The 26342-nt window shown below is 50.0% G+C and overlaps 1 protein-coding gene and 1 long non-coding RNA gene across 39 annotated transcripts in view; one reads left to right on the top strand and one right to left on the bottom strand.

Annotated features, from left to right (window-relative positions):
• Nucleotides 1-26342, bottom strand: part of MSI2 (musashi RNA binding protein 2) — a 398378-nt gene that overhangs the window by 359751 nt on the left and 12285 nt on the right. The gene's annotated exons all lie outside the window — the stretch shown is intronic.
• LOC149121169 (uncharacterized) overlaps nt 1-26342 on the top strand; it is a 34239-nt gene that overhangs the window by 5582 nt on the left and 2315 nt on the right. The window contains exon 1 of the long non-coding RNA XR_016224419.1: nt 1-26342. This exon is cut by the window's left edge and continues 5582 nt beyond it. This is a non-coding gene — a long non-coding RNA (uncharacterized LOC149121169).

The following is a 26342-nucleotide window of genomic DNA, read 5'->3' as shown; positions in this document are numbered from 1 at the left end:
TGGGCTGGTGGGTTCTCTTCACGGGGCACACACCTCCCTTTCTCAGAGGGCCCATGTACGTGTGCACTTCCTACCACAACCAAAGTCTTAAGTCCCTAAGGCAACTCACAGAAAGGCTGCAGGAACTCCTTCACCCGTCCTGGGCCCAAAGAGGCTCCTCTCCCACTTTGTGGGAAACTCCACTGGCTCCCAAGGGTTACCCTGGAGCCACCTCTGTGGGTGAGACGAAGGGGCCTGGCTATAGTGGTAGCAGCCCTAGCACCCCAGCAGTGGAGGTCCAGGGCTGAGGGGCACCCCACTTCCTTTCCCAACAAGCACCCTAGAGGGGTTCTTATTCCAGTACTGACTCTGCACTAACCCCCTCCTCCTGCAGGCACCATGCCCATTCCCACCTCAGGACTCCAGCACATTGGGGATCTTAACTCACTACTCCCTTCATGCTCACTCTGCCTATGCTCTTAAGTAAACCTTAGGGTACTAAGGCTAGTTAGAACAGGGTGCTAAGGTTAGAATGGGGTGCTAAGGTTAGTGAAAACAGGGTACTAAGGAGGTCTTGAGTTCCATACACCCTCACTCACACCCAGGCTCCGCTGACGACAGGGCAGGCATGTCATGTCCACGTGGAAGACAAAGCAGTGGAGTGGACGCTTCTTGCAGCATCCCTAATGGTACTAAGCAGCATGTTTAGCTGTTATTTCAATAAGCCTTATTAAGACCCAATTTTCTTGGGTCTTCTTTCAGATTCTGTAGCACTAAAAGCCTCGCTGCTTAATTACATTAGGAGCACCTGTATATATTATGTGTAATAAATCAACTTTAATTTACCACCACACAAGGCTATTCATCTTCTCCGGGTTATTTATTGCTCAGGATTATTGGTGCTGAATTGTAGCCTGCCCGCTGTAAGGAAGAACAGTTGGGGGAAGGAGAGCCAAAGCTGGATCTCAGAACATGCCGGGATGCTGATCACACATGTACACCACAAAAGGCAAAGGGAAAGGAACACACAGGCGCACTTGGCAAGCTGCTCTTTGCTATTTTCTGAAAACACTCCCCAAACATTTGGATGTTTTCTCTTGCACGCGTGCACACACATACCAGTTACCCACTGAAATGACACAACCTGCAAGACAGGCCCCAGCTCATGGCGACAAAGCAAGGACTGGGTGGTATGGGACACAGATAGGGACGCTCCATGAACCAAAGACGATGACTGTCCTCTGGCCTGGTGCTGTCCCCAGACCAACCAACAGGATGCAGCCAGGACCTGACTCTGGGGTGGCTGCGAGCAGCCTGCAGCCATGCATACCCAGCATACTGACCCGGGATCCAGAACAGGCCTCCAAGAGAATCTAGGCTGGAGAAGGACATGTCCCCAAGTGATGACACTGGGGCAGATCATTCTCTGAGAATCTAAACAGTGCCATGAAGGAGTCGCCAAGTTGTTACACACACCTTGCACCAGCATGGCCCGGAAGATTAAACACAAACTCTCAGCACCCACACTGGGGACTCCGATTCCAACAGACCCAGGGAAGGGCTCAGGGGTTTTGCTGCATAGTAAAAAAACTCTATCATAAAACCTCAGGCACAAACTCTCCACTCACTGCAGAATCCACAACATATAGGCTGGTGCTGTGGCACAGAAGGCTAAGCCTCCACCTGCAGTGCCGGCATCCCATATGGGCACCAGTTCAAGTCCCAGCGGCTCCACTTCCAATCCTGCTCTCTGTTAATGTGATTGGGAAAGCAGTGGATGATGGCCCAAGTACTTGCATCCCTGCACCCATGTGAGAGACCTGGAAGAAGCTCCTGGTTCCTGGCTTTGGCCTGGCCCAGCCTGGGCCATTGCAGGCATTTGGGGATGAAAGATTCTCTCTCTCTCTCTCTCTCTCTCTCTCTCCTTCTCTCTCTCTCTCTCTCCTTCTCTCTATCTCTGCCTTTCAAATAAAAAAAAAAAAAAACTTAAAAAACAACAAAGAATCTATAACATAACTGAGAATGTCTTCCTTACCCCCTGTAGGGCTCTAGGCTCAGCCTTTTACTTCCACTAATCCTTCACAACCACCCCAAAATAGGTACTATTACACCCATCCCCACTTTACAGATGAGAAAACTGAGTCACAGAGAGATGACAGAACCAACCCAATGTCCCACCTTTGTAACTGGCTGGGCAATCCAGCCTCTGCTTTATGCTCTCAACCACTAGATTTTTATTGCCTCACCAAGGTCAGGTTCCTCACACCCACTCCAACTGGACAACAAGCCTTTGTTACAAATAAAAGGCAGGTAAAAGTCCCCCAGACATGGTGGCCCCACTTCCAGCCCATTAAAACCATCCTGTTCCCCCACGTTCAAAATCTTAAGCTACTGCAAGGCAACTTGCTGGTGACGCCTAGGTCTGGTCTCTGAGCTTCACTCTGACGCAACTCACAAGCACCTTGCTCACTCGCTTAGCAAAAGCCCAAGCATACAGAAGACGCGGAGGGCAGGCTGCATTCCCGCCACCTGGGAGCCACATCACTGGGAACTAAACTGACATCATGGCCTTTTCACAGCCCTCCTCCTCCTCCTCAGCAAGAGAGCTGCGTTAGATCCCATGGCACATAACAGACTTTTTAACCAGCAGAGCAGTGACATTCAACTTTCACTTAATAATTTACCTTTAGTCGGGGCCCAGGAAAATCCCCGGCCAACCACACCCACCAGACAGCACCTTCAAGGCTGATCTGACAGATGACAGAGAGGAGTAAGAAGGAAATGGGGATGGCAAAGTCCGGGCTGGCGAAACTTTTTGCTTTAATGAATTCAGTTCAAATCAAAGTCCATTCAGTGATGCACTGAGGGATAAATCCGTGTGTGCCAGGATGAGAGGGCAGATCAAACTCAGGAGCTCATAACCAAACTCCGGGAGGCCCAACACAGCACTACCAAGAGCCCTGGAGTGTGAAGTCACTCTGCTCAAAGCAGTCCCCACTTTGAAGAGCTGCAGAGATGCTGGCCCGGGCACACACAGCCCTCTCCCTGCCCTTTCACTTCAACACGGAGAATGGCCATCAAACCCAGCACGTTTGGGCGGTCACCTGTAGGACCCTGGGCCAGGCAACTTCTCCTGGTGCCTTCTTACTCTTGAATTCCAGGAGTATTTCACGGCCCAGGTTCCGACCCACACAGAACAGAACCTCACAACACATACAAACCTTTCTCCTTCAGGGACCCAAGCCACTGAAGGGGCCAGACCCACGATTCACAACGAGGAGTGAACTTGCCTCCCCCAGGAGACAACTGGCAATGTCAACACTGCTGATGGTCGCAATCCAGAGATTACTACTGGCAGCTAGCGAGTAGCCAAGGGTGCTACTAAGCATCCTCTAGGATGCACGTGCATCTCAAGGTACCCCCCATCTCCTCCTGATCCTGCCCCAAATATCAGCAGTGCCAAAACCCTGGGCTACAGCATGGAAGGTGATGACACATGAACACAGAGTCTTCCATGGTCACGTCTATCACCACCCTCCCCACCACTCCAGGGACTCAAGTAACAATGAGAAACCAACACCATCTGCCATCTGGACACAGAGAGCCACCCTCCGCTGAGAGCTGTGGTCCTGTACTGACTGCAGCCAGCTTCTCCGGGTCTCTAGTGCATGCTGCTCTTGGGCAGGGGCCAAAGAACAGGAGGATGAGCCTCGAGAAGCTGGGACTTGGACTGTGAGATTGACCCTCAATTCAGCAGAATCTGGGGCTGGGGGCAGGAGTCAGGGTTCTCCAGAGAAGAGAGGAGGGCATCACTACCCTTCTAGGGTCTGGGTGCCTATGTGGCACTGTGGCTTTTAGCCCAAGAAGAAAAAAAATTTACTTTTATTTAATTTGAAAGGCGCGCGGGGGGGAGGGGGGGGACCTCCCATCCACTGGTTTACACCCTAAATGCCCACAATAGTCAGGTCAACGCCAGGACAAAGCTGGGAGCCTGGAATTCAATCTGAATCTCCCATGTGGGTAGTAGGGACCCAACTACTGGAGCCATTACCACTGCTTCTCAGGGTGTGCATTCAGCAGGAAGCTGGGTTGGGAGCAGAGCCAGAACTCGAACCCAGCCACTCTGACATGGGATGCAAGTGTTCTAAGTGGCATCTTACCCACTACACCAAAGCTCATCGCTTAAGTAAGCAAAAAGAACAATAGCAGCTAGCTCTAGACTGGCTGAATGACAAACACTGACTAAGCAGCTGCTGGGCGCCAGGTCTGTGCAAGGTGCTCTCACGAAGGCTGCAACTGTTCCCACAGCCAACAGGCAAGTCTACTATCCTCATTCCACAGTCGACACGACACGCACAAGAGGCTCAGAGAGGGCATCTAACTTGGCCGGGTCACACAGCCAGATTCAACCCCGGGGATATCTCCAAAGAAAAACTGGGGGTTGGGGGGGTGGGCACTAAAATAAATTGATGTGTTAATTCCAGTTACCCATGAATGTTTTGAAGCACTCTCAGTCATTCTGCCTCCCCTCCAGGCAAGGTCTGCAATGGAACCCAGTGACAGTTGATCAATGACAGAAGGCAGGCTGAGAATGGGGGCCGGCCATGCCTACAGTTGTGAAGTTTTAAACAAGGCAGAGAAAGAGCTTTTCCTTCGTTATTGTAAGAAGCAGAGAAACAGAGTGAGAGCACTCCCATCTGTTAGTTTACTCCTCACATACCCGCAGCAGCCAGGGCTGGGTCTGGACTAAGCCAAGAGCCAAGAACTCATCAAGCCAGGTCTCCCACATGAGTGGCAGGAATGGAGCCACCTGGGCCATCACCACTGCCTCCCAGGGTCTGCGTTAGCAGAAGGCAGGAGCCAGAGCTGGGTGATGAGTCCAGGCACTCCAATGTGGAACACAAGCATCCTGACCAGTGGCTTCGCTGCTAAGTCCAACACTCACCCCCGAAGTGGCTTTCTAATGCCCCAGGTAAGAGCCCAAAGGCAGAGAGACACCACCAGCACCCAGTCCTGAGCTCCGGCTCCTGCACCCACCTGTGGTTCCAGGTAAATGGGAACACAGACACAGAACACAGACCAACGACCCAGTCCCAGGAGAACCCCCACTTCAGACTCAACTGAGACAGAATCAGGACCACCCCCCTGGATTGTTGTCCACCCAAAAGCACCCTGCCACCTGCTCTCCTGTCTTCCTGGCACCCCTTCCCCCAGGCCAAGTCCAGCTGCAGAAGAAGTATGGAAGGGACAGGTGGCCACTGCTCTTACTGTCCACACAAACCCAGCAAGCAGGCTTTCTTGTGGGGTCATCTTATGAAGGTTTAGCACACACACAGATTCACAAAGCAGAAAGGAAAAAGAAAAGAGCTTTTTGGAGACCACTTACTGTAGAGTTTTTAGAGAGATCAGGAATATGGAGTGAAGGGGTTTTTATTTCTAATTTCCAGCACCAAGAGAAACGGAGCTTGGAAAATCTCTGCGGCGGAAGCCGTTTCTCTGCCGGCCACCCCCTCGGCCTCCGCTTTGTTCCTGTGTCCACACTGTTCTGGTGTTTCATCCTCACCTCAGGACCCACTCTGCCTACTAGGCCTAACCTTGGCACCTTACTGAGCAGCGCTGGGGTCTCCTCCCCACACCGCCTGCTGCACTAGAAGCACACCTTTTCCCTACTCTGTTCAATTAAAAAAACAAGGACCAGATATCCTGGGAGGTCACTTAGCCTTAGGAAAGGAACACATTAAGTTGAGGCCTGGGAAGTAGGCTGGGAAATACACCCAGGGTCAGCAGACCTGTGACCGGAGGCCAGGCAGTTTTAGGTGGGAAAGGTCACTGGTGTGGCCGCCTCTTGCTTACGGAGGCCGGAAACCAACAAAGCAGTCACCTCCAAGAAGCACACTTAGCAACAGTGGCACGCCGGACCCTTTTATTGGTCACCTCTTAAACACTGCAGAAATCTGCCCAATTCCTTGCAGAACAGCAGAACACAAAAGGGTCCTCAGCAGGAGGGGGAAGCCAGGACTCGATTATGACCAATTAGTGAACCAATGATTCTCAGACACTGATTTAGACCAGCAGCTCCCCCAGGAGCGACCCTCGAGGAAAACACAAGGACACAGAGCTTCCAAAAGAGACAGAGAAGCTTTACTCAAAAAATTGTGCAAAACACCCCCTAAAACCTTTAACAAGAAGAAAACGAAGTAGTTTCTTTTTAGTGGAGAAAACTAAGTAGCCCAGTTTCTGTGGGCATGTGTGAAACTTTCTCAAAAATCCCAGGAAGGGGACAAGGAATTAGGTGTCAGACAAAAGGAAGGGGGGGGGGGGGGGGCAGAGAGAAGGAGGAAGGAGGAGGGGAAGAGAGAGAGAACACATGCGTGGTAACTAACAGGAACAACTGCACCTTTTTCTTATCCTCCCTCTGAAAGGCAGAGGCATAAAACAGATCAGGTCCCCAACCCTACTCTATCCATGTTACATGAAAAAGTATTGATCCAGGGGCTGACGCTGTGGCACAGAGGGTTAACACCCTGGCCTGAAGCGCCAGCATCCCATATGGGCACCGGTTCAAGACCTGGCTGCTCCACTTCCAATCCAGCTCTCTGCTATGGCCTGGGAAAGCAGTAGAGGATGGCCCAAGTCCTTGGGCCCCTGCACCCGTGTGGGAAGACCTGGAAGAAGCTCCTGGCTTCAAATAGGCGCAACTCCGGCCTCTGTAGCCAATTGGGGAATGAACCAGCAGATGAAAGACCTCTCTCTCTCTGCCTCTCCTCTCTCCATATAACTCTTTCAAATAAATAAATTAATCTTAAAAAAAAAAGTATTGATTCATAGGATAAGGCGTATCCTTCAGGTTGTTTTTTTTTTTTTTTTTTTTTTTTTTTTTTTTTTTTTTTTTTTTTAATGTAACCCCTCATCCATCATCCAAACACCTACTCAGGAAATCGGAACTACAAGACAGAGGCTGGTATTGTGGGACAGCGGGTTAAGCCACCACCTGCAATGTTGGCATCCCATCTAGGCGCTGGTTCACATTCCACTTATGATCTAACTCCCTGCTAATGCAACTGCGAAAGCAGCGAAGAAGGGCCCAAGTGTCTGGGCCCCTGCACCAGCACTGGAGACCCAGAAGAAGCTCCTGGCTTCGGCTCCACCCAGTTCTGGCCATTATGGTCATTTGGGGAGTGAACCAGTGGATGGAAGATCTCTCTTCCTCTCTCTGTAACTCTGCCTTTCAAACAAATAAATAAATCTCAAAAAAAGAAAAAAAAAAAACCTACAGGACAGAAAGTGTTAACAGCCTTTGCTGAAAATAGGCAATGAGAAAACATTACTAAATATGTAACCTGGGTCCAGCACTGTGGTATAGCAGATAAGCCACCACCTGCAGTGCCAACATCCCATATGGGCACCTGTTCGAGACCCAGCTGCTCCATTTCCAATTCAGCTCCAAGCTAATGTGTCTGGGAAAGCAGTGGTGGATGACCCAAATGCTTGGGCCCCTGCACCCATGCAGGAGACCCGGAAGATACCATCTCCTAGCCCAGCCCTGGCCATTGCAACCACCTGAGGAGTGAACCAAGTGGATGGAAGATCTCTCTCTGTCTCTGTCTCTCCCTCTAATTCTGACTTTTAAATAAATAAATAAATATTTTTAAAAAATATCAACCACACTCGCTGGGGAAATAGGACTCCATTTACAAATGAACTCTCAGGAAACCTCCTTGGAGAGATGCCCCTGTCAGTGTCTTTAAAGTTCGTTTCTATGCCACAGAACTCAAAACAAGCATGAAGAGCTCAGAAGCTTCCCAGACAGCTGTGGCTGCCTGGGTCTCCCACAAACTTTATTTGAAGGCTGCTAATAATTCACAGCTAGGCAGCCGTTCCCGTGCACACTCCTGAAAAGTGCCCCTCATCATCACCTCCTCATTACACGAGTACCCAGGGAAGCTGAGCTAACGTGGTTCAATGAGAAAATGCAAAAATGCAAGGCAGCCCCCTCAATGCCACCATCTCTGTGCCCGCGGAGAGCTCCCTCTGGATTTGTTCATCTGTTTGGTGTTTGTTGCATTGCTAATCTTTTTACTCTAAGCTGTTGAAAGAAGACAGCAAAAGAAAACAAAAAGCAAGGCTTTCTCCCCAGGAGGGAAGAAAAATAAGTAACCTTGAACCCAAAGAATTCTCCCTCCCGTGGTCCTCTGGCCATTCTGAAAGTTCACTGCTATCTGCCCTTGAGAATGGAGCACGTCCCAGTCCTGGAGCGGGTCTGCTCCCGAGAACAAGTCCTTGTCTCAAGAGCTGAGCCTGGATGCAGGGATGCACACAACTTCTGAAATGAAGCCAATCTGTGCACCGACGACGACTCCCGCTTCGTCCTAGGAGAGACTTGCAGAGAGGGGAGGACTGGAAGAAAGAGTAAACACAAGAGCTGACCACTGCTGAGCCCTAGGGCTCCAGCACTGACCGTTACCAACACACTCTTCTAGCTGACTGAGGGCACAGGGTAAACGTCTAGGCAACCTGAGCTCCTCCCACTACCAGCAGGCTCGGCTAAGGTCAATGCAGGGGTTACCTGTGCCAAGAAGCCCTTCCCCAGCGGAAGAGGAGGAGGAGGATGGCATCCTTGGGCCCCACGCTTCTCGACTCTATGGTAACAAAAAGAAAATCTATACTAGGAAAAACAAGAATCCCGTCAGTTTGAAAACTTTCTTCTTCTCAGTAACAGTCTCTTACAATATTTTAATGGAATGATTTTTTTTTTAAATTGGGATCAGACTGTTATATATGTGATTACAGTCAAACCACACCCATCTCCCCTCCCCATCAACTCCAGCTTACCCCAGTCACTTAAAAATATATATTTTCCAGATTTCAAAGCAGACTGTGACTACACAGCTGCAGGGAACAAACTTGTCAAAAGAAAACACTCCCTTACACACCTCTAAAATACATACATAGAGCACTCGGGTTTATTTTTTGTTTGGAGTGAGAGACACATCAGTTTGAGTTCTGGGCCAGCAGCTGCGGTGCAAACATGGGGGCGGGGGGGGGGGCGCGGTGGGGGGACACAGGGACATACACGGGCTGGAGCTCAAGGACAGCTGAAACGAGGGCCACCTTGGACACTCGGCAGCCAGGCGTCACCAGGACAACCGCAGCGGGGCGGAGGGCACAGCCCAGCCAGCTCAGCTGACTCTTTCATTAAAAAAGGGAAAAAACTCAACAGGGCTGAAAAGAAGCAACACTTGGACACTGGTCAACTCAGCGGGCCTCTTTTTAGAATTCAAAAGGAAAATAAACCTTGGGCCGGGCTGACGCGGAAAATCAGAGCAATGGGCTTCTCTGTTGAGAGCCTCTCCAATGCGTTTTCTTTGCCTGAAGTTGGCTATTTTTGTTGGCACTGATTGTTTACAAATACACAGAAATCCATACCCATATGTGGGCCGAAAGCACAGCCCCACTGGGCACAAGGTGAATGTCCACCAGGCACCCCCAGTGACCTGCGCCCTCCACCCAGAGCCGGGGACATGCGTGGTGCTGGTCACTGGCGAGGCAGGCGCCCGAAGGTAGCACGTGTGTCCTTCCCCGGGCAGCTTATCCCAGATGGAGCCCCGGTTTTGCTGACTCTGGAGCCAGATTCTCCCTCCTCATGCTTTCTTGAGGCCTGAGCTGGGTTTTTTCCTCTTTTTGTTTTGGTTTCGTGTTGTCCTTTCAGGAGTGTTTCTGATTTGGGGGGATCTAGAAGAGGCTATCTCTCCTTTCTCTCTTCCTTCCTTCCATTTGTATGTAAATAGATTTTTACATGCTCTTTAAGTGGCTTCAGGCTTGGCATTCGTCTCAAACACATCTATAACGGGTCAGGAGCCCAAAATCTGTTTCTGATTATAACAAACAAATCAAGCCCCCAGAAGCTGCAGGGGAAAGCTGGGTAGCAAATGTTATGGACTCTCGAAGGGTCAGCCATCTAAACTGACTCCTGGGTTCTGCCCACAAAGGAAGCACACTTAAGCCCCAGGCTGACATTGCTGCTAGGCCCTGGGTGGCCTCTGCTTATGAACTTCCCTGCTGGCCACTCTGCAGAGCCACCTCCAGCTCCAGGGTACCTTTGACAAGTCCTGGGGAGTCTGGCAGGGAAGGGAAGGGGGTCACAAGCCCCCCACAGAGGGCACAGCTGCAGCAAGATGAAAACCATTTTACCATTTAAAGAATAACAGACGGTTGCTGGACATGAGCAATTTAAAACTACATACAACCCCTGACAGAGCCATCTGCAGTTAAAGGTAAACACATATTGTTACCTTGGTATTTATATTATTTACTTGAACATCAGAGAGACAGAGAGAGAGAGATCTTCCATCTGCTGGTTCACTCCCCAAATGCCTGCAAGAGCTGGGGCTGGACCAAGCCAAATCCAGAAGTCTGCTACTCCAGCCCTGCCTTCTCCCACATGGATGGCAGGGACCCAAGTACTTGTGAACTGTCATCTGCTGCCTCCAAGGGTGCAGCAGCTGGAAGCTGTGTCCGAAGCAGAGTAGCTGGGACCTGACCCAGGCACTGCGATACGGGGTGCTTAACCCATGGTGCCATAACACTTGCCCTGAATGTGTTATTTTAAAAGCAAAATAATCCCCACCAGGAGGCCTGTCATGCACCGAGGGTCCCCGCTGCCTTCTCCATGATTAACATTGTCAGCTGACCACCGACGGCCCTCTTCAGCAACGGGTTTCCCTGGAGGAGAAAAAGTCTTGCCTTCCCTCCCCTCTGCTGAAAGTACACGCTCCAGACAAAGTGAGTAATATCTTGTCACGGAGGTAAAAGACTCAATTATAAAACCTTCAGAAGGGTGCTCATGGAACATCTACCCACAGTGACAGAGACAAGGTGAAATACTTCCCAGCTCTCTAGCCCTACCTACTCCTACCCTACAAAACAGAGGAGGAGAGGGAGGAAGCCGTCATTAAAAAAAAAAATAATCGATGCTGGGACCTGGACACTTATGTGACATAAAGCGACATCCCACGATCCTGAAAGACAAGCCGGCCACACACGCACTGCTTTATCATCTCAGCAAGAATTACGGCTTGGGAGGCCGGCACTAATTTTAGCATCAGATTTATTATGCAGCAGGGGGCAGGAATTCTTCAGGCCTGTCCCTGTCTCTGTGCAGGACTAAACCTACTCCTCGGAGGAGCAGTGAGGCTAACAGATAGAAACTTCCAGACTCCTGATACCCCAGGGTCCCCAGCAAATACAGCACTGCCCTCCAGGCTGCTTTCTGGTCCTGTCAAAGCCCTTCTGGGGGGTGCTTTGTAGAGCTGCCTCTGACCAAAGGCCTGTAAACACATCTCACTTTTTGCTGGAAATGAACTTGTCGACCCCAAGCAAAGAAACCAAATGCCAAGGTCACAAAGCACACACAGTCTGAAACAGAACCCAGGAGCCACAACTCCAGTCTCCTGGCTTTGATTCCAAGGCAAGTCAAAGCAGGGACAAAAGCTAAACACAGATACCCTCGGTCAGCTCTTCCGGCCTCATCCCACGGAGCATCCTATGTGGATGCAAGATGCAAGTTCAGACGGCTATGTGTTACTCGGACTGGTCCACCTCCACTTCTGGCCATCCTTGGGACTTTTCTTGGCCCCAATCTGTCTCCCACATATCCCACAGAGCAGGACTGTCATCAAGTAGCTCTGGCTTTTGTGGCTGAACCCAACTGTTGACTCCAGAAGGCTCTTTCCACAGAAGGCTTTACAGAAGCACAAAGGGCGCCTCTGACTTACTTGCTTCTTCCATGCAAAGCCAGCACTAGGCCTCTACTGAGCTTGGCTGCACTTGAGGGAAGTCTGAAATGCAGCCTGTTGGAAGACAATACTTCTTTACAGCACTCTTTGCAAGGTGAGGGGGTAGCTTGGGTTCTGCACGTAGGAAGGGCTGTGTGGAATGGACTGGGACAGAGAACCCAGGGACAGAGTGAAAGCAGCAACACGAACCTGTTGGAAGAGACTGGGAGGGTCAACAGAGAGGAATATTGGGATCACAAAGACAGAAACAAGTCGTTCTGCCCGGCTTTCAGATCCAAGATAGTCATCGGCACTCACAAGTGGAGTGTTATCATCACCCCTCCAGAGAAAGGGGAAGAGGGGCTCCGAGGGGCTCAGAACAGGCTGGTGACAGCAGGGCAGGTAGTAGAGAGCAGACTCTGTACTCCTCAATCTATATGGTGCTCGCAACATAAAATCTGGCTGTTCCTGGCCAAGTGTGGCCTTCAGCCCTCTGGACAGGCCCCACTGCACCATTAGAAGGGAGCTTCACTCACACAGACTGAGCAAACTGGAATCACCACTGAGTACCTGGTGGGATAATGCCAAGATCATTTCCAGGGCACAATACACTACCATCTCATGCCCCAACTCACTAGTGGCACCCCATGGCCTAAAGCTACAGTCCCCAAAGTAAGGTTTGGAGGCTAAAGAACTTTTATGTTTAGCTTTTCTTTTCTCATGCTATTTTATTATTATTTGATTTACTAAGTATATATAATTTAGTACAGAAATATATGTGTGTAGTTTAAAATAAGTGCATCAAGCACATTCAAAACAAAGTTTACCAACTGGGGTGCATCATCAAGGGCCCGCAGACTTCCAGCTGAGGGGCTGAGATCCACCCCTGAGCCAGGCCCCTGCCCCTCCTAGGTTTCCCACATGTGCCAGTATTCCCAGCCTCACTGAGGGGGGGCCCAGGGAGAGATACATGTGCCTTTCACCTTTAGTAGGTATCTTCTTTATGTGAGAGGCAAGTGGTCAGAGACAGAGACAAACAGATCTCCCATCTGCTGGTTTACTCCCCAAATGCCCCCAAGAGCCAGGTCTGGGCCAGGCCAAAACCAGGAGCTCAATCTGCGTCTCCCACTTGGGTGATACGGACCCAACTACTTGAGCTGTCACCTGCTGCTTCCCAGGGTGTTAATTAGCAGGAAAACTGCATTGCAAGTGGAACCAGACCCTCCAGAATGGGACATGGGGTGTCCCAAGTGGCATCTTCACCAGTATGCCAAAAACTCCATTATTAATACTCCTACTTCTCAGCTAACCAACCCACCAAGCTGTTACTCCAATTCCCAAATTTCCACCTCCCAGAACTGAGCCAGTCTGCCATCCAGCATCACATAGATCACTACAATAACTTCCTTACTGACTCTCACCTCTGCCCAAAGCACCCATCACCAGTCTCCTTGTACACAGTCAGGGGGGTCAAAAACCCAAAACTGATCATTTCCCTTCCTTTGTTAACTCCCTAATAGTGTAAGACTAAACCCCGACACAGGTGCAGCGTCTGTCCACCCCCTGCCCCAGTCAGCCCTCTCCCCTCCTCACCCCCTGCCTTCCAGCACTCGGGCTTCTCCTGGTCTGTGGAATGCACCTTGACACTTCTGTCCCCACACACACTCTTTCAGCCCCCTTCAAGCTCAGCCTCAAGGTTCTTTCTACAGGAAGCCTCCTCCTAACCCTAGAGAGCACAGGTTTCCTGGTCATAACCACAGCCAAGGCATCTTTACAGCATTTAGGGTCTTTGTGCTTCAGTGACAACTCATGCAGTAAGTTCTTTCACAAGTGTGCCCCTGCCAGATGTGAGGCCACAGGGCAGGGCCTGGGTCACCCTCATCACAGCTGTTATGGCCACTACCCAGCTTTGGGCCTGGCTCAGAACAGCAGTGCCAGACACTTGTTGCATAATGAGCAAATCAATCTTTCCCCTGCCAGGCTCTGCACCAGCCCTGGAGAAAGACTATGCCCCACCCCCTGAGAAGGCCAGCTGCCCAACTGCTCCCTGGCGTTGCTGAGGCCTGCGCTGCTAGCTCCTGCCTCTGTGTCCCTCCTGTGCATGGCCTCTCTTCCCTTCTAGGGCACTTCCTTGTTGACACACCTGCCTTCCTAGCAGCCTGGGAGCTGCAGCCCGAGGACAGGTTCGTGTCTGATCTTCATCGCTGGAGGGCCCCGAGCAACTTTATTTTTGTCCAACACTCGGCCTGGATTGTGCTCGTTGGCATAAACCCCTTCCTCCCCTCTCTGCAAGCTGCCTTCCTTCATACTCTCTCTTTCTACCATCCCTGCAAGAAAGTAACAATGATAGTGTAACAACCACAAGGCCAAGGCTATTCCTACCCACAATACCTCACCAGGCCTGTCCCAGAAAAGGAAGCTGAGACACAGCTGACAGGACCCACTGTCCACACCAGCGCTGATGTCCGCACCAGCGCTGATGTCCACAGCCCCACATCCACATGGCCACAAAGGGCATGCCCTCCCCCAGGTTCAGACAGTTCCTGCTGAAAACACAGGCACAAGAGACAGGTGCAGGTGCCTACTTCAAGCCATCTCAGCAAGGGAGGGGGTGGAGCAGAGAGGACTCAGTGGGAAAGAAAGTAATAAAAAGACACTACTCTGGCTGCCAACCACACTTAGGAACACTCAGAAATAGCAAATGGCCTTTGATCTGCCTCAGTCAAGCAAGGCGGTTGAATGTCACATAGTACCAGACAGGGTTCCAAAAACAAACGTGGGTTTCCATGTCGCCTGGAGACTGGGCCTCCTCTTCTCCCTCCTCCCCTTCTCTTGCGGTGAAGTGGTTAAGATGCCAAGTGAGGCAAGATCCCAAAGCTGGGTGATCAGGAATGGCTCAGTCCACACCTCCCTCTGCTCGGGAAAGCACCACAGGGCAGCCAGGGAGCATCTGCTATGCAACACTGAGAACCCCTCATCTGTGCCCAGTCACCGCCTGGGGCTCCTCACCACCTGAGTTCCCAACCCTTCCCTCCGCAGGAGGTTCTGTGCAAATCAGAGAGCCAGTCTACAGCACTCAGGCTGTTTCTGGATACGGCCCCATTCAGTCCAGAAACATCCGTCTAATCACCCTGTCACCTGGAAACAGTGAGCAGCCCCTGTGGCTAAAGTGTGAAGGGCTCCCCAGGAAAGGAGCTAAGCACGTTACAAAGACTGTCCCCCATTTACAAAGACTGTCCCACAGAAACCCCACGACAACCCTGCAGAGCAGATTCTAAGATTTTATTAGCCCATCACACAGATGGGGAGGATTGAGGTCTATCAAAGTAAACTCCCCAAGGTCACTCAGAAAGCAACTTATTAGGCCAAAAACAAACCATCAAAGCATATCCTCTTAAACCCTAAGATCTTCTGCTTCCCCCTATATACACCCCCATTCTTCCTCAGCCCGCAGATGGGGAAACTGAGGCATGAAACTGCAAGGCCACTTCTCCAAGGTCTCTCCTGTTCTTTCTTGAACATTCACATCTATGGTCAGTCAGCTTCCCTCCCGCAGTAAACCACCCCCTCAAAAAGAAAGCCAATCCCAACCTGCAGGCCATGGAAGAGAGATCTCAGCCTGAGGACAGCAGCTCGCTCACTCCCTCTCTCTCTAGGTCTCCTTTCCCTTCCCTGGACAGCAGGGCTCACTGGCTCTCTCTGTCCTCGTCCTTTCTGACACCATCCCCAAAAGACGGAGTCAGCACTGGTGAAGCTTGGACGTAAAGACCTCAAGCCTCAGCACAAAATGAGGCGTCTCCCTGTTACCTGGCACTAACCAGGGACTGGCCTCAGAGATGGTCAAGTGTCACTCAGTTTGGAAACCAAGGGAATGAGCCATGCCTCTGTTAAAGAAGTCAGCCCCTTGTATCTATCTTTCTCTCTCTTTCCTTCTTTCTGTCCCCCCGCCCCCTTCTCTATCCTTTGGCTTCTAAGCCCAGAAACTTTCTCAAAAAGCAGGCACACGCAGAGAGGGAGCCACACGTGTCACAAAAGTCGAAGCCACCTCATCAGGCACCCGAGGTCTATGCTGGCTCCTAATTAATATTAACCCTCCAAATCAAAGTCATGCTCAGAAAACCTCGGATGAAGAGACACAGGGCGGGAGGGGAGTCTCCAATTTTCTTTCTACTTCATCTGGAAAATTAAGAGCACTGCTGATTTGAACGAGAAATCATCAAGGAAAGCAATCACAACTCCACACGGCCCGTGATCTGTGGACTTGGATGTGTAACCCGCCACGTCCATGGGCTGAAACTAAAAGGACTGTGGCAAGAATAACAATGATGGTGTGAGTTGTCCCTCCTTGCGCCTCAGAAAACAGAAAAGCCCTACAGAGGATCCAAAGCAGGTCAGGCAGGAGAGCTCCCTTATTTGTGCAAAGACACCAGTAGAAAACTGGCCAAAGACTTCCCAAGAGGATGCACCCCCAAACGCTTCTCCTCAGAGGGCAATGAGGGAGCAGTGAGAACCACAGGGAGGGGGGCTCCCAAGACCCCACACGCCAAGCCCAACACTTATTTGCTTTCTGCATTAATTACAATAAACTGCTTCATAGCCTAGCGACCACTTAATGAAGCAGCGAATATGGCTTTTTCCCTATAATTAGTCAATGTAATCCACCGCTAGCTTCCTCCTCCCTCCCCACCCTCCACACACAGGCATTCAACACGCCCCATCTCTGCCCTGGACCCACTTAGCATCACAATCTGGTCCCCTGTTACAACACCCAGTAAATCCCACCCAGCGGTCTAAGAGACCAGAGTCCTGGACCAACACAGTGCCCTGAGGGCACTCCCCATCCTGACAGTAGATCTGGGGGGTGGATCTCATAAGCAAGTGGCTGGGAACTGTGGCTGCTTTCTGGGGCCCTGGGAAACTTGTTCCCACTCATTCAATGGAGCTCACAGATTTGGAGAACAAAACCTAGTGTTCCACATCCCCAAGCCAAAGGTTCCTATGAAAAGGCGACCCTCGGGGGTGGCATTTGGGTGCAACAAGTTCAGCTGCCACTCACAACGCCAGCACCCCATGCTAGAGTGCTGGTTCCAGTCTCAGCTTCCCAACCAGCTTCCTGCTAATGCACCTGGGAAGGCAGTGGAGGATGGCCCTAGGGCTTGGGCCCCTGCCACTCACGTAGGAGACCCAGATGAGGTTCCTGATTTCTGGCTTCACCCTGGTCTAGTCCTGGATGTTATGGCCATTTGGGAAATGAATCAGTGGACAGAAGACCTCTGTCTCTGTCTCTGCCTTTGTCTCTCTCTCTGTGTGTGTGTGTGTGTGTCTCTGTCATTTTTAAATAAGTATATAATAAAATCTTTTTTGGGCCGGCGCCGCAGCTCACTAGGCTAATCCTCCACCTTGCGGCGCCGGCACACCGGGTTCTAGTCCCAGTCGGGGTGCCAGATTCTGTCCCGGTTGCCCCTCTTCCAGGCCAGCTCTCTGCTGTGGCCAGGGAGTGCAGTGGAGGATGGCCCAAGTGCTTGGGTCCTGCACCCCGTGGGAGACCAGGATAAGTACCTGGCTCCTGCCATCAGATCAGCGCGGTGCGCCGGCCGCAGTGCACTGGCCGCGGTGGCCATTGGAGGGTGAACCAACGGCAAAGGAAGACCTTTCTCTCTCTCTCTCTCACTGTCCACTCTGCCTGTCAAAAAAAAAAATCTTTTTTAAAAAATGGTAACTCTCATCCCACCAAAGTTCTCCAACCTTCCCTGCCTACTCTCCTCACCCAGAGCTGGGCTCTTCTCCTCCTGGAGTCACTGCCTCCCTCCAAGCATTCACCCAACTCCTCTGAGCAGCTGGCCCAGTGCTTCCAGTCCCCACCAAGCCCTAAAGGAACAAGGGAAACTCAAAGCTGTGGACAGCGCCTAAGACTCCTGAGTAAATGCAATTAATTCCTCAGCTTAGAAAATGCAGGTTTTGGGGCCGGCGCTGTGGTGCAGTAGGTTAATCTTCCGCCTGTGGCGCTGGCATCCCATATGGGTACCAGTTCTAGTCCCGGCTGCTCCTCTTCCAGTCCAGCTCTCTGCTATGGCCTGGGAAAGCAATAGAAGTCCTGAGGCCCCTGCACCCGCGTGGGAAGACCTGGAAGAAGCACCTGGCTCCTGGCTTCGGATCAGTGCAGCTTCAGCCATTGTGGCCATTTGGGGAGTGAACCAACGGAAGCAAGACCTTTCTCTCTGTCTCTCCCTCTCACTGTCTGTAACTCTACCTCTCAGATAAATAAATAAAATCTTTAAAAAAAAAAAGAAAGAAAGAAAAAAGAAAATGCAAGTTTTGTGAAATGAAGCCCCAGAGCCAGCCCTTTTGGTGCAGGTGAGAGATGACGACTGCCCCCAATGGCCCGCCCTCCTGTATTAGCACTGAGGGACTTACCCACCAACTCCAGTTGTTCTCCACTCAGACAAGGGTACAACACTTGGATCTTGCCCCCCTCCCTTTTTTTTTTTTTTTTTTTTTAATTTATTTATTTGAAAGGCAGAGATACGGAGAGAGAAGGGGGAAGAGAGAGGATCTTCCCTCTGCTGGTTCATTCCCCAAATTGCCGCAACAACCAGAGCTGGGCCAATAGGAAGTGAGGCTTTTCTAATGCATCTGCCATGTGGGTGCAGGGGCCCAAGCACTTGGACCATCTTCTACTGCTTTCCCAGGCCACTAGTAGGGAGGTGGATTAGAAGTGGAGCAGCCAGGACACAAACCAGTGCCCATATGGGATGCCAGCACTGCAGGCTGAGACTTAACCTTCTACACCACAGTACTGGCCCCAGATCTTGCCCTTTAAGAACATTAAAAAAAATTTTTTTTTTATCTAGAAAAGAAGGAATGAACGAACACTTTCCAAGACTCACTGAGACACTGAGTACCTTCTTCATATTGTCCCACTTACCTCCAAGACTCTATCATCCTCACTGCTTTAGGTGCAGAATTGAAGCCCAGAAAGGCTCAGACACCTCCTTCAGGTCACAGAGTTAGGGGCAGTGCCAAGTTTCAAACTAGGTCCCTCTGAGTCCAAAGCTTACGATCCCAACAAACCACAGACTTCATTTATTACCACATGTGCACCTGTCGGAAGCCAAATTGCATGCAATTCCACTCAGGCTGAATGCATTCCTATGTATACACATGCATGCACGTGCTAGTGTATGTTTGCATTTCCCAAAAGTTCATAAGAAAAAAATACACACATAGTCAACTGCAGCATTTACAACCCTTCTCCAACTACTGAAGAAGGCAGGCACAGAGAACTCAGCCCAGCTTGCCCCAGGACGTCCTGACACTGTCACAGCCTTTACACAATCCACTATGGGCCAGACACGACACTGTCACAGCCTTAACTCACACAATCCACTATGGGCCAGACACGAGTCTAAGCACTTTATTATGTTAACTCCTGCATAAGCGACCCTCACAGCAAACCATAAAGGAGACACTTTCACTCTCTACATTTTCCAGATGATAAAACCAAGGTATAGAGGATTTGGATGGCTTGCTCAAGGTCATGCAGCTTGTAAGTAACAGAGCAAGAATTCAAACTCAAGGATTCTAGTTCCAGAGGCCAATGAACTATCCCACCTAAACAGAAAGTGATAAAAACAGTAAGTTCATGATTACAAGTGTTTGTCCTAGCATTTAAGATGCCAGTGTCTCATACTGGAGTGCTTGGACTCCCAATTCCAGCTTCCTGTTAATGCTGACCTTGGGAGGCAACAGGTGATGTCTCAAGCAATTGGGTCCCTGCCACCCACATGGGAGATCTGGATTCAATTCAGGGCTCCTGGCTTCAGTCTGGTCCAGCCCTGGCTGTTTGAGGCATTTGGAGAGTGAACCAGTGGATGGGAGCTCTGTCTCTTTACCCCTCAAATAATTTTTTAATGTAAGGTGAGCAGATGAGGTTGCACCAGATCTACATTTGGAGCTTTGTTTTCCCATATTCTAAGGCCCCAACCTGCATGACACTAAGTCACTCACAAGCCAGGGTCACAATTTCTCCATCACAAACAATTGCTCCATTCAGTATCTCCCAGGAGGAACGAGCAGTCAGCAGTCCATGCAGGCAGCACACTGAAGCCTCGGTTCGGGGCAAACATGGAGGATTCTTGAGCTCAAGCCCACAAGCACCTCCTTGACAGTTGGGAGTTTTATCTGTGTGGCTCTGAAACAAACGGTCATTTCCCAGGGATACACTCAGTGACCCACCCGGGACGCACAGGGGGTCTGCTTGTGCTCAGGGCCATGCTCTCTTTACAGTTGGGGAAGACCTCAGGTGACCACTCCCTCGGAACCATTCACTTCAATCCCTTGGGGTCCCGTTGAGGAGGGGCAGCCAGCAGAGCTGCACGGGCACTGAGTCGACAGGACAGAGTGGGTGGGAGGCAGTCATGACATGTGGACGTGGCAGTGTGCCAGACACAGGCTGCCCAGGCAGGACTCGGCCTCAGAGCAACTGTAATTGAGTTCTTTCAGCAAGTACAGCAGAAAAATTCATAATGAGGCCCTCAAGCCCTACCCCCACGACATCAGCCTGCTCTCCAGTCGTGTGGGACATGGGACGTGCATGGACATTGACCGGAACCTCATGTTCTGCCAGGGAAAATGGGAATCAAATCCAGGGAATTTTAGTTTCAAAGCACCGTAAGGAAGGCATTCTGCCATAATCAGCTTTCCTACCCCTATTAGTACAGGAAAACAAGTTCTGAACCTGGCTCCCTAGTGAAAAATGCAAAATTTGTATAATTAAAATTATACTTGTGAAATTCAAACACACTTTAATTTCCTAAGGGCCCCCTAATCAAGTCGGAAGTTCTTCCCAAAACCAATTATCGGCTTTGAAAACAGAGGAGGAAACATATACATGGAGCAGTCTTGGGGAGATTCGCAGCCCAATTTTTTCCGAGGTTCGCGCATCCTAATTTGATCCCTTTTCCCCCAGACAAAAGAGATGGTGAACCTACCACTTGGTTCTTATTAAGTCTTACGTATATAAGTTACAGTGTTTGTTTGTTTGCCTCCAGCTATAATTCCAGAGATATCCCAGAGGGAACTGGTGGAAAGGGATTTAAACAACAACAACAACAACAAAAAAAAAAAAAAAAAAAAAAAAGAAAGAAAAGAAATCAAGTTCTATTAGTACATGGGTCCTTCTAAAAGTTCATGGAAATTGCATCAAAATCTAAGTTTATTTTGGTGTAAAAACATCTTTAATCCACACTTATGCATACCTCTCCCATAGTCCACCCTCGGCTTTATCCAGCTTTTTTTCTTAAGATCTCCCAGCAATTTTCCTATCACCGTTAGCATGCCAAGGCCATGACAGGAAGGAGATGAAGGCATGGCTTCCCTCCTGAGTAACAGAGGTATTTCAAGGTATTATCTAGGAAATCAGCAATGCCGAGTTTGCTTACTCCCTTCCCAGGTAGTCTACCCAAAATGTTGCAGCTTTTCTTGAGTTAACTGGAACTCCTCGGGGCCAGTGCTGTGGCGTAATAGGAAAAGCCGCTTCCTGCAGTGCCAGCATCCCATATGGGCACTGGTTTGTGTCCCAACTGTTCCTCTTATGATCCAGCTCTCTGCTATGGTGGCCTGAGAAAGCAGTGGAAGATGGCCCAAGTCCTTGGGCCCCTGCACCCACGTGGGAGACCCAGAGGAAGCTCCTGGCTTCTGGCTTCCGAATGGCACAGCTCCGGCCGTTGCGGCCAACTGGGAAGTGAACCAGCGGGTGGAAGACCTCTCCTTCTCTCTCTCTATAACTCTGACTTTCAAGTAAATAAATAAATCTTTAAAAACAAAAAACCTGGAAATTCTTGTACATGAACCAAGTGAAAATACAAAATATTTTCTAAGACACCAAAATATTTAAGAAGCAGTTCCTGCATGTTCCAAAAAGAAAGAAAGAAAGAAAGAAAGAAAGAAAGAAAGAAAGAGAGAGAGAAAGAAAGAAAGAAAGAAAGAAAGAAAGAAAGAAAGAGAGAGAGAAAGCCGTACACCAACAGGCTTTCTCTTCCCCTCTCCCTGGAATGCATTCCAGAGGCAAGAATACTGACTTTTCACACAGTTGGCTTAGCTCTTCCAACAGTGCTCAGATCTGCTCACCTGCCACCCACCCAGGCTCCTGCAGTTTTACCTAGAAAGTAAAACTAAAGTCTTCCTGGTTTACAATTTGAATTTTCAGCAGGTGCAAACAGAGGCCAGCACTCACCACACACAGCCTGTCTACAGTGGGGAATTCTGCTGCAAATCGAACTGCATTTGGGACTACAACTTCCATGGGAAGGGGCAGAGGACAAAATGGTACGTGCACACACACACATGCAGGAGCCCTCAGCTGAAAGCGAGCCATGGGAACGGCAATCTGGCCACTTCCTCGTCTCCCTCCCACCACAGCGGTCACCTCATTAATGTCACTCAGCATCACATTTTGCAACACGAAGTCTTTCTGCACTCTGCTCCCGTGGGTAGCCCCAAAGCCAGCCTCCATTGTAAACCTCTATTCTTTGGGAAACTATCAAAAGCTTTGATTGGAGCAAAGAAAAAACTTTTATGGGGCCTCCCTTCTCACTCCTTCTCCTCCCCCAGTGCCTTCTCTTTGGTGCTTTATTCAACATCACTACACACACAAATCATGCTCTGAAAGTCGTTTACAATATGTCAGCTTAAAAAGGAGGAAAAAAAAAAAAAAGATCGCCGGGGCCGACTATTCGCAACCGCCCAGAGAGGAATTCACTTCGGTGGAGGATACTGATGGAGCCCTGAATACATTCCTACACTGCTTCCTGCCCTCCAAAACAATAAAAATGTAAAATCCCAGATGTAAGAAGGCCAGGGTGGCCTAAGCGAGGATCTCTTGACCCCCAACGAATTTATTCCCTTGGAACTTCTGAAGTACACTCTGCCCAGAATGCATCATCAAGACCACTTTATTAGATTTTTCTAAACCCTTGAAATTGTCACATAATTGAAACAGAAACAGCAATTTAGAGCTCTGAATGGATTTCTTAAAAAGATGACGCTGGCCTGGCCCAACACAACCCCCCTCCTTTGGCCGCTCTTGCCCCTAACCTAAATTTAAGGCCCTTGCACACAAAACCCTATTTATCTTTTTAAATCCTCGCCTGACATAAAAGTTACACGTTCCCCTAATGCCTTCGATTTCAGGACATTTGGGAGAAACTCATCCCAGACAACAGGCTAAAAAAAGAATCCATTAGCATTAACTTGCCTGTCACAGGCAGTGACAAATAAATGAATGTGATGCTTTCAGATCAGTCATGGGTGGCACTACCCCCAGGCAGATAAAGACTAAGATTGGGAGACAGCAGGCTCCCAGGGAGTCCTCTCACACAGCGAGGCCTCAGCTCTGCCCCAGAGGCTTCCCAGGACCTCACTCCCAGGGACAGCAAAAACACAGGCATCAGACGTGGCACAGGAAATGAATTCCTCATGCCCACCAGGCACCCCACCAGATAAAGGAGCCTGCCATCTTGCCTTGCAAGCCAGGACCTGTGAGTGGGCCAAGCCACCAAAACAGAATGTTCCAGTCTCAAGATGTTGCTCCATCTATTACCCCCAGAAGGGGGCAACTGCGCCAGTCACCCCTGAGCTGCCAGGGACAGCCCTCCCAGATGTGGCTGGTGCTATCCTGGGCACAGCAACAGCTAACCAGCCAGCGTTTACAGGCACCTGCAAGGTACAGACGTCACCCCGGGCCATTCAGATGTGTTGTCTCATTGAATGCCCTCAACAATTCGATGCTGTAGATACTGCTGATTTCCCCCATTTAACAGATACAAATGGAGGCACAACACCATGAAGTGATTTCTTCAAAATGTATGGCTGGGGAAGTGTCACTTAACTACGCTCAACAGGCTCTCAGAAAAAGGATGGTGGAAAGTAACTTGAAGTTCCTTGACCAGAGTGAAACGGGTTCTACTTTTCAGCCTGAGCATTTCATAGCAGTCAGGCAAAGTGAAAGAATCTAAACTCATCCTACTTGTACTGCGTACAGTAGAGCCTAACTACATAGAGCAGAGCCTAGTGGTTAGGGGGACAGGGCCTTGGGAGCACACTGATTTTGGCCCAAAATTTCTGTGGTCCCAGGAAAGCTATTTACCCTCCCACGCCTCAGCTTACCCTTCTGTCAAGTGGAGATAATACTGCAAGACTACAAAGGACCACTGCAAGGATTAAATTAAAGGAGAGTGAGGATACAGAGATTTATACTGTGCCTACAATCATACTAGCTCACAATTTGTGACAGCCGTTAGTTTGAGTTAGGATTTTTCTTTTCAATTACTCAGTCTCAGAACTAAAACAAAGAAGTATGGCAGCCAGACACCACACTTAAGGTATGTTGCCACTGGTTGGAAAGTTAGTGCTACCCATCCTCCAATGAGAGGGAGACCTGAGATACGTCATATCTGGGACCCAGTGGGACACCTGTCCCAGGTGAACCAGTGAACTAAGGCTACTGCTGCAACATTCTACCAGGGACTCAGCCCCAAGACCACACCTGCTCATCTCTGGCACCACATGGAAAGCAGAGAGTATGATTCCTACAAAGTGTGTTTCCCACACAAAGCAACCACCAGCAAAGGTGACCCCACACAGACACCACCTGCAAAGTCACAGGCCAGGTGCTTATATCTGAGCCAAAGCACACGCACTTTGGCATCCTGCAAGCCATCTATGATTTCCATATTGAGAAAGGACATCTGTTTACACATGGTGAGGTCGTGATCACAGCTTAGACAAGGACAAAGTACAGAACCTTGAGATTTTGTTTATATCATGGTCCCTCATGAAGAAGGACAAAAAGAGTGAATGGTGGACACAAGAGAAGGACAGAACTCCTTGTAAGCTGCCCCACACCTGAAAGATCAGAGAGAGTATGTCAAGAGCACCACTCCCAAAGAAGGGTCTGGAGCCAGAGGACAGTCAGGCCGAAGCTTAAGCTGCAAGTCCAGTGAGGAAAGTGTCCCAGGAAGCTGCCAGCCATGGGCGTGTCAGTAACCCCAACATCTATACAGGTCCAAAGGAGCTCAGATCACCCTCCAGAGCCTCCCCAGGAGCCTGTGCATGCACACGTACATGTAACACACACACATACACACACACACACAGCAGATTCTCAGCACCATCGTGCCAAAGACATCACCACTCATTTGCTCCGCCTGCCACTCAAGGCCTCCCACAGCCTGGCCCCAGCCCACTTTCCAAGCCTCCTCTCAGACCAGGCTGTAGCACACACCCTCTGAGACACTGCACACCCTGACCTTTCCTCACTCCCAGCAGGAAGGAAGAGCTGCATTCCTGCCATTTTTCCTTCCTATCTGTTCTTCAGGATCTGGGGCAAAGACCATCTCCTCCAGGCAGCTCAGCTCCTTCTCTCTGAGTGCTGGCCCTTCCCTGAGTGAGCGAGCTGCTCACATCCCTCCTTGCATCCCAACCTGGGGCTACCAGCGCTGAAGACAGCCACATCTCATTGGAAATTGTTCCTCCCTTTGCTCTAAATGCAAGTCTAGGATATGCAACAGGGCTGGGAGGTTCTTCATTGGTAAAATATGCTCGTGCTCTTAGACTTTATTGTCCGGTGAAGGCAACAAGGCATGAACCAAAATGCCACAAAAATCAGAACAAAGTGCCTGCCACAGTCCCTAGCACAGAACTTGGTAAATGATTATGGAACTACTGAAGTGGTGAATGGATTGAAAGAGAAGGTCCCTCCCCACAGCCGGCTTTGGTGCTCACGCCTGATGGTGTATGGTGCACTCCCCTGTTAGCTCACCACTTACTGAACCACTAGAGTGACAGTTCCAAGACAGCAGGGACTTTATTCTACCCTCTGGCCCCAGATCTCGTGTGCACACTGTGTACATTTGGAACCAGGTGTTGTGAGCAGCAAGCTAAGCTGCTGCTTGAAGCACCAGCATCCCATATAGGCATCGGTTCAAGTCCCAGCTGCTCCACTTCCAATCCAGCTCCCTGTTAATGTGCCTGAGAAAGCAGCAGAGGATGCCACCCATGCCACCCACGTGGAAGACCCACATGGAACTCAAGGCTCCTGGCTTTGGCCTGGACCAGCCCTAGTCATTGTGGCCATTTGAAGAATGAACTAGTGGATGGAAGCTATCTCTCCCCCTCTCTCTTTCCATAATTAAATCTTAAAAAAAAAAAAAAAAAAAAAAGGCAGGTTTACTGAGGGCATAAATGAGTGAATATGTAACAATACCTGATGTGCTCACTAAATGTTTACTAGTCAATTATTGTTGGAAGGTCAAAATCAAAGAAAAGTGCTCTGGAAATCCAGGGAAGGAATCACGCCCCACATAACCACATTTCAATCCACGTAGGACCGTATGTGTGCATGGCTTGACTCCCCTAAGATTACTTGGTTGAGTGACATCTTGGCTGCAGGAACGTGTGTGTGCCCAGTGGGCTCCATGGGGTTCGCATAGGCATGCAATCACCCAGCGACACAGGGCTCGGGACGCATCCCTAACGTTATGCAACATGTGAATATTTCCCAAAGGGAGCAGGAACAGCTTCATGGAAAAG

Source organism: Oryctolagus cuniculus, chromosome 17, assembly GCF_051225735.1.
Source record: "Oryctolagus cuniculus isolate XC-2025 breed Fujian yellow rabbit chromosome 17, ASM5122573v1, whole genome shotgun sequence".
NCBI classification, from domain to species: Eukaryota; Metazoa; Chordata; class Mammalia; order Lagomorpha; family Leporidae; genus Oryctolagus; species Oryctolagus cuniculus.
The sequence above is the reverse complement of the archived record's forward strand: the minus strand, read 5'-3'. Positions and strand labels throughout refer to the sequence as shown.